Here is an 11765-nt window from a genome sequence, read left to right on the forward strand (position 1 = left end):
CTTTTTTCCCTGGAAGTGGGGTATCTTTGGTGTTTATATTTTAGAACAACCATCCTAAGCAAAGACTTTATTTTTATAAAATAGTATACTATACTATGGCCACATATTTTGTAGAATGTGATTTAATTTGCTGTTCTTGAAACCCCAAAATGGCCAGGTATATTTTTGTAAACTGATGAAAGAACTGGCTTAATGAAAGATCTCATTTGAGACATTAAAAAAAAAAAACACTCTAGAAATATATCTAAAGGAAATAGCAAAAGTTTATCTAATATTTGGCAAAAAGAAAAATAAAATTCCTTAATTCTATCTTACTATTTTTTTAAAAATTCACGAGTTTTATCAGTTTTCTGAAAATGCTTTCCATGACTGTCTTACAATATATCTCAATTAGTGTGCCTAGTTGGAGTTTTTTTTTTTTTTTGAGTCAGTTTATTAACTATTACTCCTTATCGCAATCATTCACTTCTACTTCTTACCTATGCACACAAACACTCCAATCCATACTACTATTGCTACCCAGTTCATCCATCTCTAATTAATCAAATGTTACCATCTAAGTTTTCTATTACAATAATGCTGGCTAATGAACAACTTTAAAACTTAATGGTTTAAATATTACTTTTTATTATCACTCATGAGTCTGAGCAAAAATGGGAGATCTTTCTAGCCTGCATCTGGCTGGGCTGTTCTTGCTTGAACTTACTTGTATGTCTGCTGACTGTGGGCAAATGAATAGCCAGCTGGGGAGTTCCTGTCAAGAATGATCTACCTGTTGGTGGATTTCCTTCACATAGTTTCTCATCCTCTTGCAGATTATAACAGACTTTTTCAAATGATGATGAGAAGAGAGGGAGACATATATAGAGGAAGAGAGACAGAGAGAGACAGAGGGAGAGAAAGTATCAGTTCAATTCAATTCAGTTGCTCAGTTGTGTTTGACTCTTTGTGACCCCATGAACCAAAGCACGCCAGGCCTTCCTGTCCATCACCAACTCCCGGAGTTCACCCAAACACATGTCCATCGAGTTGGTGATGCCATCCAACCATCTCATCCTCTGTCGTCCCCTTCTCCTCCTGCCCTCAATCTTTCCCAGCATCAGGGTCTTTTCAAATGAGTCAGCTCTTCGCATCAGGTGGCCAAAGTATTGGAATTTCAGCCTTAGCATCAGTCCTTCCAATGAACACTGAGGACTGATCTCCTTTAGGATGGACTGGTTGGATCTCTTTGCAGTCCAAGGGACTGTCAAGAGTCTTCTCCAACACCACAGTTCAAAAGCATCAATTCTGTGCTCAGCTTTCTTCACAGTCCAACTCTCACATCCATACATGACCACTGGAAAAACCATAACCTTAACTAGATGGAACTTTGTTGGTAAAGTAATGTCTCTGCTGTTTAATATGCTGTCTAGGTTGGTCATAACTTTCCTTCTTAGGAGTAAGAGTCTTTTAATTTCATGGCTGCAGTCACCATCTGCAGTGATTTTTGGGCCCAGAAAAATAAAGTCAGCCACTGTTTCCACTGTTTACCCATCTATTTGCCATGAGGTGATTGGACTGGAAAGAAGGTATACACAACCATTAATTTTAGGCCAGTGTCAAAACTGCTGTGGTGTAAATTAGGCCACATCTGTTTGGTCAAAGTAAGTCAACAGACCATCAGACTCACTGGAAAAAGAAAATAGTCTCGACCCTAATGAGGGGGGCTGCAAAGTCACATGACAAAGTAAATGGATATGGGAGGGTATAAAAGACCCTGAAGATTTCCTTATTCTAGTACACTCACTGTCAGCCTCCTGCTTAAAATCTTTCAATGGCTATTTCATATCTCATCAAATGTAAACTTTGCTCCCAAGATTTCAAATCCAATGACTTCCATCTAGTTTAACCTTCATTTTTCATCTAACTTAACCTCCTTTTTCATTTGTCCTCAACATGCTTCCTCTACCTGAGCCAGATCTACTCACTCTTACATGAATATGTCTACATTTTTAATCATTTATACTTTTGTGCTCTCACCTATATCTCCTACCTTTATGCCTTTTTCCATCTTTTGTACCTAACCAAACTCTATTTTTATTCAGCTTTAGTTTTACTAAGCTTTTATTTTTATTAGTCTCAGATGCTTCCTGAGTACTCTAGTGCACACAGCTGTTCTTAATTTCTAAACTCCTATAGTACAAACATATGTTCCACACCATTTCAGCTCTTGGATGTGTAATTCTTCATATCATATACTTCTGTTTAATAAGTGGTGGTTTGGTCTCCCCAATGAGAGTATAAAGTATGAATTCCCTAGAATCTAAACATTAGTTCTAATCATATAGGTTTGTTATGGGTTGAATTATGTCCTCCAAAAATTCACCCACTGGACTCTTAACCACCATCCATCACAATATAATCTTATTGGAAGAGAAGATCTTTACAGAGGTAATCAATTTAATATGATGTTATTAGGGAAGGTCCTAATCTAATAGCATGGATGTCCTTATGAAAAAGAGAAATTTGAACACAGAGACAAATATAGAGGGAAGAAAATGTGAGGAGACAAAGGGAAAAGACAGCTGTCTACAAGCCAAGGAGAGAAGCTTGGAACAGATCTTTTCCTCAGAGCTATCAGAAAGAGCCAGTCTTGACTTTCATCTTCCCTCTTCCAGAATTGTGAGATGATTATTTCCTGCTATTTCAACCATTCAGTCTGTGACACTCAGAATAGTCTTAGCAAACTAGTATTAAATATTAAATAAATATTTGTTTCTGTTTGAGTAATTGAATAGATGAAAGGCTCATAAGTATAAACTACCAAGTCTATGTTCTTAGATGAGAGAAATTTGGGCTGAATTGCTAGAAACTTAAAATTTCTGGATCAAACACTAACAATATATAAAACAAGCTTCTAGCTGCCAATATTAAACTACTGATGAATAAATTAATTAATTTTCTACCTTACACTTTAGATATGAGAGGAAGAAGCACAATGGATGGAAACAGAAGAGATGACCAAGTACTGCACACAGGGAGCAAAGTGAGCTATTTTGCTCAGTGCAGGTATAAAATAGTGGTTGGCAAACAGGGGATAAATATTAATGAACTGTATGAAATTAAACAGCAAATATGTAACAGGAGGAGAAACTGGCAACCCATTCCAGTATTCTCACCTGAAAAATTCCATGGACAGAGGAGCCTGGTAGGTTACTGTCCTCAGGGCCAGGAAGAGTCAGACATGACTGAGCGATGAAGTAAGCACACGTACAAGTGTAACTAATTCAGCTGAGAAATGCCTTATTTATCTGTCCTTCTAGGTATACAGCAGCGAATAAGACAGACATTCATACCCTCATCACCTTTGAAACTTTAAAGGTAGATATATTTTTTAAATGAAAATTTGATACTAACAATAATAATAACAACAGTAAGCAAGTAATTTTGGTGATGCGCAAAATACAGGAAACTGAGGCTATCTATGGCAGGGGTTCTAACCTTGATGAGGAAGCCAGTTAGATTTTTGTGAGTTAATAACCTTCAGTATGAGACTGAAAATATGTATAGAAACTGTCTTCCTCAATAACAGGGAAAGAGACAAAGTATGTTAAGGATATCATTATGATAATGATTATATGATGAATCTGATTCAACAAAAAAAATATTGAAAGACAAAAGCACTGAGTATTTTTCTTATAGAATGTGTTCAAAATTAACTTTTCTTCTTTCTTTGACTCCATCAAACCGTTTTCTGGTGTAGTTCAGAAACTTTCTGTGAAACAAGCTGCAGCTCAGCCCCCTCAGGCTACTGCCCAACTGGGCCTGACACATTAGAAACAAGGAATAAAATAGCAAGAAATGCCTCAGAGACTCACTGAAACTTCTGCAGAGTAGATGAACACAGGTCTGACCAGCAGAACTGAAAACCCAAAGCAGTACTTCAGCGATAAAACTATACCAGAAATAGACACAATCATCAAGAGAACAATTTAAAGCACCTGCTGATGATTCCATCTCACAGCCCAAGTTAGGCAGAGAAAATTCAATATTGTCCAATGAAGTAAATAAAGTATTGAGGAAAATAAAATCCTAGTGCCTAAGATAACAATAGTATTGATGTCTGCAGATTCTGCATGACAGATGCACTCTGTTGCCACTGCGGAAGTGGCTGCAGAGCTATATACCAGCTTGTGGCATCATGAACTATTCAATTTAGACAGATCCATCCCCAAGACAGAGTGAGCTGGGCAGTTATCCTGTGTTCTGTTCTTTGGGGGAGCTCTGCTCTGTTGCCAGCAGTCAGCTGGGCAGCGATTCTATGAACCAGAGGGAGCTGTTTGCCAGATGGAGCTGGAAAAAGACATGAGACATGATTCCACCATAAGCAGGCCTTAAATTGGCCTGATCTCCAAAGACATCTAGGATATGTCAATAAGAGCCACCTGTAGAACTGTTTGTACAATAACTCCTGGGAAAAATCATTAAAGAGATTATAGACGAGATCCTATATTGGGAACCAAAGAACCAAATCTGGCTCTCATACCTATGTTGTTTGGTCTGAATACTGCTGGCTTGCACACAACATTTTAAAATCTTTTAAATTAGTTGTTAATCTTTAAAAACTCAGATTTATGGTTTCTCTCAAAAATATGGAGGATCTAACATAATGTGAATATTTATCCACTGCACCTTTTGGATGGGAACATATGCTTCTCTAATTTGATGTACCCCTCAGCACTCGTCCATTCTTTTGCTTTTAATTCATTTGCTTCATTTTTTTTTTTTACATGGGAGGGTCCATCTAGGCATTTTTTACATGGGTTGGTCCATCTAGGCATTTCATTCCTAAATCCAGGACTAATGAGACAAAGAAGGATAGAGATTAGAAGATATTGATCAGAGACAGAATTCATTGTCTAGAAAAAAGCAAAGGCCTAAATGAGTTATATTAATAAATCCAGAGGAAATTGGGAAGATGAGCCAAATATCAAAAAAAGGGATTCAGATCTCAAGAGAGGTAATAGACAAAGCAAGGAAATAAAACAGGCTATATTATGGGATGGTTTACAGTCTTTTAATCACAATAGTGAAGACAGCCAAAAATCAAAGTATTGATAAAATTCTCTGTATTAATTTGCTCTGGTTGCCAAAGCAAAATACCATAGATTTTGTAGCTTAAATAACTGAAATTTATTTTTTCATATTTCTGGAGGCAGGATGCCACCAGGGTTGGTTTCTTGTGCAGGATCTCTTTCTGCCCTGCTAACTTCTTGCTGTGTCCTCACATGTTGGAGAAAGAGAGAAAGCTTTCTGTGTCTCTCATTATGAGGGCCCCACTTTCATATGTAAATCTTCCTTATTTACATCCCAAAGGGCCCATCTCTAGATGCACATGGAAGATTAAAATCTCAACATACAAATTTAGAGTAGGAGAGCAAACAGTCAGTCCATAATAGTTTCCTTCAAAGTTACCCTGTATAAAGCTATCCTCTCCTGCTTGACCCCACATGGTAATGGCATCAAAATGAAAACTGTAGTAGTCAGAGTTCTCTAAAAAAAAAAAAAAAGTAGAACCAGTAGGAGGAGAACCAGGAGAACTGATAGTGTGAGTTCTTACTCAAGTCCAGAAGTTTAAGAAACAGGAGTTCAGATGCAAGCCCTAGCCTGAGACCAGGAGAAGACTGGTGCTTCAGCTCATGCAAAGCAAAAGTCAGGCAAAAATAAGTTCTTTTTCTCTGCTTTTATGTTCTATTCAGGACCTCAACAAATTATTAAATGATGCCCACCCACACTGGAGGGGACAATCTGCTTTACTCAGTCTACTGATAATTCAAACATTAATCTCTTCCAGAAACACCCTCACAGACACACATAGAAATAACTGCTTAACCAGATATCTGGGCACCTGGAATCTGGTTTTGTGATGGTTAAGATGACACACCATATTAACCATCACAAAAAACATACCTCGCAAATGAAGTGACTGGTAAGTTGAGACTAAACTATTCCTGGTTTAGTTAGCTCTACAATAAATGCTTAAGAAAAATTGAGGAAGATTTTATACTAGAGACAAAAATAACATCATGAAGGAGAAAATATGACTTAGTGCATAAGGGGTAACCTGCATGTCTGTATCTCAAAAGGTTGTTCCTCCTTCAGATTCAGACAAAGTCAGTATACCTTTTTTTTTTTTTTGAAATCACTGTTGTTTATAAAGTAACCTCAGAAATTTCAAACTCAAGACTGAAAGCAGATAGACACTCTATGGGTTCCTGTAAGAATTTGGATCAATGTAGATACAATTGCTTAGATTAATCTCTCTATCCTGAACATCTTGAGAATAAGAGAGAACAGACCACAGCATGGTTTATAAACTGAACTTCCCTATAATCTAAGAAAGCAAGCTCCATTGCTGGCACTGAGCAGCAGATACATTACTTTGCCAACAAAGGTCCATTTAATTAAAGCTATGGTTTTTCCAATAGTCACATATGGATGTGAGAGTTGGACAATAAAGAAAGCTGAGAGCTGAAGAATTGCTGCTTTTAAACTGTGGTATTGGAGAAGACTCTTGAGAGATCTTTGGACTGCAAGGTGATCCAACCAGTCAATTCTAAAGGAAATCAACCCAGAATATTCATTGGAAGGACTGATGCTGAAGCTGAAACTCCAATACTTTGGCTACCTGATGCAAAGAACTGACTCATTGGAAAAGACCCTGATGCTGGGAAAGATTGAAGGCAGGAGGAGAAGGGTTGACAGAGGATGAGATGGTTGGATAGTATCACTGACTCGATGGACATGAGTTTTAGCAAGCTCTGGGAGTTGGTGATTGACAGGGAAGCCTGTTGTGCTGCTGTCCATGGGGTCACAAAAAGTCGTAGATGACTGAGCAACTGAACTGAACTAAGCACTATGCACCTAGACTGGAACTGTGCTCTGTATGACCACCTGTGCATAGGATCTGCCTATATTTTTATTTTATTTTACTTTTTTCCTATGTATTTCATTTAAATTTACTGAGGAAATTAAATAGCAAAATTATCTAAAATGCCTCTTAGAGTATGGAGTGGTTTGTGCTGCTGGTAAGGTGAAGTAGATTCACTTTCTTCTACTCCTCTCAGTAAGCACAAACGAAAAACTCTGTACATTTTATATAAAACAAATATAAGGTGATTGTGAAAGGTCAAAAGAAGACAGCAGATCATCTAGGGGGTGTTGGGAGCCGCGTTAGGCATTACTGACAAAATGGAGGCACAGCCCCAATCCCCTCTCCTCATCTTGCAGGCATGGCCCCAGGATGAAGGAGTTAGGCCTTGTGATTCTGACTTGTTCTTCCCTTTCTTCAGTTGAGTTGGCTGGAAAGAATGTTAAGGTGCTTGAGAGAAGCATGAGAAAGCACAAACCCTTCTACAGTTGTGCCCAGAAAATAATCTATAAAATAACCATTGACATTTGTTCAAGGATCTTTACAAAGAATGTCCCAGGATGAGCAAGTAGGCCGCAGCTTGAGGCCATGGGAAGGATTGTTATCTGAGACCTGTTTGTGAGGGAAATATTTATGGCAAAAGATTGCTGAGTTTAGGGTTTAGGAATAATTAAGAATAGCTAAAAGCCTTTTAGGAGATAGTGATCTTAAGATGCTAGGGGCAAACAGGATTTAGAAAGATAAGAAATAAACTGAGGAATGTAGCATGAGTTACAATATAATCACAAGTTAAGTACAATAAATCTGGGTAGGGGAAACTAAAAATGTCAAACCTCTGACTAATGCTTTTGTCAAAGTATAAAAGAGAACCTGAAGCTTGAAATAAACATGTAGTTCCGTACTATGAGTCAGAGACTACATCATCATCGTCTGCCGACACTGCTCACCCCTTCAGGCTGATTCCCTGGCTGCTGGAGCTGGACTCCAGCAGGGGGGACATCTTATTACAGATTATCAGGACCCTCCTGGGGCTTCTCTGGTGTCTCAGCAGAAAAGAAGCTGCCTGCAAAGCAGGAGACACAGAAGACACAGGTTGGATCCCTGGGTCAGGAAGATGCCCTAGAGGAAGGCATGGTAACCCACTCCAGTATTCTTGGCTGGAGAATCTCAAGGATAGAGGAGGCTGGTGGGCTATAGTCCATGGGGTCGCAGAATCAGACATGACTGAAGTGACTAAACACAAGTGCAGCATCCCCTCCCTTGAATCTCTACTGATACCACAAAGCAGTGGTCTCATTACTAGTGAAAGTGAAGCCTTAATTGCTCAGCCCTGTCCGACTCTTTGTGACCCCATGGACTGTAGCCTGTCAAGCGCCTCTGTCCATGGAATTCTCTAGGTAAGAAACTAGAGTGGGTTGCAATTTCCTTCTCCAGGGGATCTTCCCAATCCAGGGATTGAACCTGAGTCTCCTGCACTGAAGGCAGATTCTTTATTGTTTGAGCCATCAGGGAAGCCACAAATGCTTATTACTGGTGGACAATGGTGCAAAGCTTCATTTTCAGCTAGGCCACCTTTGATAACACCCCAGTAGAAAGAGATGGATGACTCCTTATTGTCAATTGGAAATGGAAATTCAGGCTTCCTGTGGGTTTCCATTAGCAACACAGAGGAACCATGGTGTTGGTGAAGGGAAGGGTTAATTACCAAACAGTAGAGACAAATGTTCCAGCTTCTTACTTGGCATTCTCTGACACCACTCCAGTAGGAACACTGGAGAGCCTTGTTACCTAATAAGGGTGATAGTTTGTGTTCCTTCCTTGGATTTTCCTGGTATCAGTGAACACAGTCACAAGATTTGAGTTGCATAAAAGCAGCTATTATCTCAAAGTTTTCTAATTTACTGGACTTCTCCTTTCATGATTTTTTTGGGTAAGGTAAGCCGGATTTGTTTGGGTGGGGGAGTTAAATCTATGTTTGCTGAATTTCAACTTCAGCTTCAAGTCTGGTATACATGAGGTTAAAAGAAAACCCAAGTGCACTGGGTTGAATATTACCCCATAAAACCCATTTCAGTGAAGAACCTCAGAATACACCACTATTCAGTGATGGTATCTTTATAGAAGTGGTTTGCCATTCCCTTCTCCAGCAAACCATATTCTGTCAGATCTCTCCACCATGACCCGCCCATCTTTGGTTGCCCCACTGGCATGGCTTAGTTTCATTGAGTTAGACAAGGCTGTGGTCCTAGTGTGACTAGATTGACTAGTTTTCTGTGAGTATGGTTTCAGTGTGTCTGCCCTCTGATGCCCTCTTGCAACACCTACCATCTTACTTGGATTTCTCTTACCTCGGGCGTGGGGTATCCCTTCACGGCTGCTCCAGCAAAGTGCAGCCAATGCTCCTTACCTTGGACAAGGGGTATTTCCGCACCACCACCCTTCCTGACCTTCAACGTGAAATAGCTCCTCTAGGCCCTCCTGTGCCCATGCAGCCACAGCATGGGGTTGGTCCTCCTGGCTATGGCCCTTGGCCTCGGGCTTAGCTGGGGTGGGGTAGCTCCTCCCACCTGCCGGAGAAGGGAATGGCAAACCATTTCATTATTCTTGCCTTGAGAACCCCATGAACAGTATGAAAAGGCAAAATGATAGGATACTGAAAGAGAAACTCCCCAGGTCAGTAGGTGCCCAATATGCTACTGGAGATCAGTGGAGGCATAACTCCAGACAGAATGAAGGGATGGAGCCAAAGCAAAAAGAATACCCAGCTGTGGATGTGACTGGTGATAGAAGCAAGGACCGATGCTTTAAAGAGCAATATTGCATAGGAACCTGGAATGTCAGGTCCATGAATCAAGGCAAACTGGAAGTGGTCAAACAAGAGATGGCAAGAGTGAATGCCGACATTCTAGGAATCAGCGAACTGAAATGGACTGGAATGGGTAAATTTAACTCAGATGATCATTATATCTACTACTGTGGGCAGGAATCCCTCAGAAGAAATGGAGTAGTCATCATGGTCAACAAAAGAGTCTGGAATGCAGTACTTGGATGCAATCTCAAAAACGACAGAATGATCTCTGTTTCCAAGGCAAACCATTCAATATCACAGTAATCCAAGCCTATGCCCCGACCAGTAACACTGGAGAAGCTGAAGTCGAATGGTTCTATGAAGACCTACAAGACCTTTTAGAACTAACACCCCAAAAAGATGCCCTTTTCATTATAGGGGACTGGAATGCAAAAGTAGGAAGTCAAGAAACACCTGGAGTAAAGGCAAATTTGGCCTTGGAATACGGAATGAAGCAGGGCAAAGACTAATAGAGTTTTGCCAAGAAAATGCACTGGTCATAACAAACACCCTCTTCCAACAACACAAGAGAAAACTCTATACATGGACATCACCAGATGGTCAACACCAAAATCAGATTGATTCTACTCTTTGCAGCCAAAGATGGAGAAGCTCTATACAGTCAGCAAAAACAAGACCAGGAGCTGACTGTGGCTCAGACCATGAACTCCTTATTGCCAAATTCAGACTGAAATTGAAGAAAGTAGGGAAAACCACTAGACCATTCAGGTATGACCTAGATCAAATCCCTTATGATTATACAGTGGAAGTGAGAAATAGATTTAAGGGCCTAGATCTGATAGATAGAGTGCCTGATGAGCTATGGAATGGGGTTCGTGACATTGTACAGAAGACAGGGATCAAGACCATCCCCATGGAAAAGAAATGCAAAAAAGCAAAATGGCTGTCTGGGGAGGCCTTACAAATAGCTGTGAAAAGAAGAGAAGCGAAAAGCAAAGGAGAAAAGGAAAGATAAACATCTGAATGCAGAGTTCCAAAGAATAGCAAGAAGAGATAAGAAAGCCTTCCTCAGTGAACAATACAAAGAAATAGAGGAAAACAACAGAATGGGAAAGACTAGAGATCTCTTCAAGAAAATCAGAGATACCAAAGGAACATTTCATGCAAAGATGGGCTCGATCAAGGACAGAAATGGTATGGACATAACAAAGCAGAAGATATTAAGAAGAGATGGCAAGAATACACAGAAGAACTGTACAAAAAAGATCTTCACGACCCAGATGATCACGATGGTGTGATCACTGACCTAGAGCCAGACATCCTGGAATGTGAACTCATGTGGGCCTTAGAAAGCATCACTACGAACAAAGCTAGTGGAGGTGATAGAATTCCAGTTGAGCTATTCCAAATTCTGAAAGATGAAGCTGTGAAAGTGCTGCACTCAATATGCCAGCATATTTGGAAAACTCAGCAGTGGCCACAGGACTGGAAAAGGTCAGTTTTCATTCCAATCCCAAAGAAAGGCAATGCCAAAGAATGCTCAAACTACCACACAATTGCACTCATCTCACACGCTAGTAAAGTAATGCTCAAAATTCTTCAAGCCAGGCTTCAGCAATATGTGAACCGTGAACTTCCTGACGTTCAAGCTGGTTTTAGAAAAGGCAGAGGAACCAGAGATCAAATTGCCAACATCCGCTGGATCATACAAAAAGCAAGAGAGTTCCAGAAAAACATCTATTTCTGCTTTATTGACTATGCCAAAGCCTTTGACTATGTGGATCACAATAAACTGTGGAAAATTCTGAAATAGATGGGAATACCAGACCACCTGACCTGCCTCTTGAGAAACCTGTATGCAGGTCAGGAAGCAACAGTTAGAACTGGACATGGAACAACAGACTGGTTCCAAATAGGAAAAGGAGTATGTCAAGGCTGTATATTGTCACCCTGTTTATTTAACTTCTATGCAGAGTACATCATGAGAAACGCTGTACTGGAAGAAACACAAACTGGAATCAAGATTCCCGGGGGAAATATCAATAA

The sequence above is a fragment of the Bos mutus genome, chromosome 3 (assembly GCF_027580195.1).
Source record: "Bos mutus isolate GX-2022 chromosome 3, NWIPB_WYAK_1.1, whole genome shotgun sequence".
Classification (NCBI taxonomy): Eukaryota; Metazoa; Chordata; class Mammalia; order Artiodactyla; family Bovidae; genus Bos; species Bos mutus.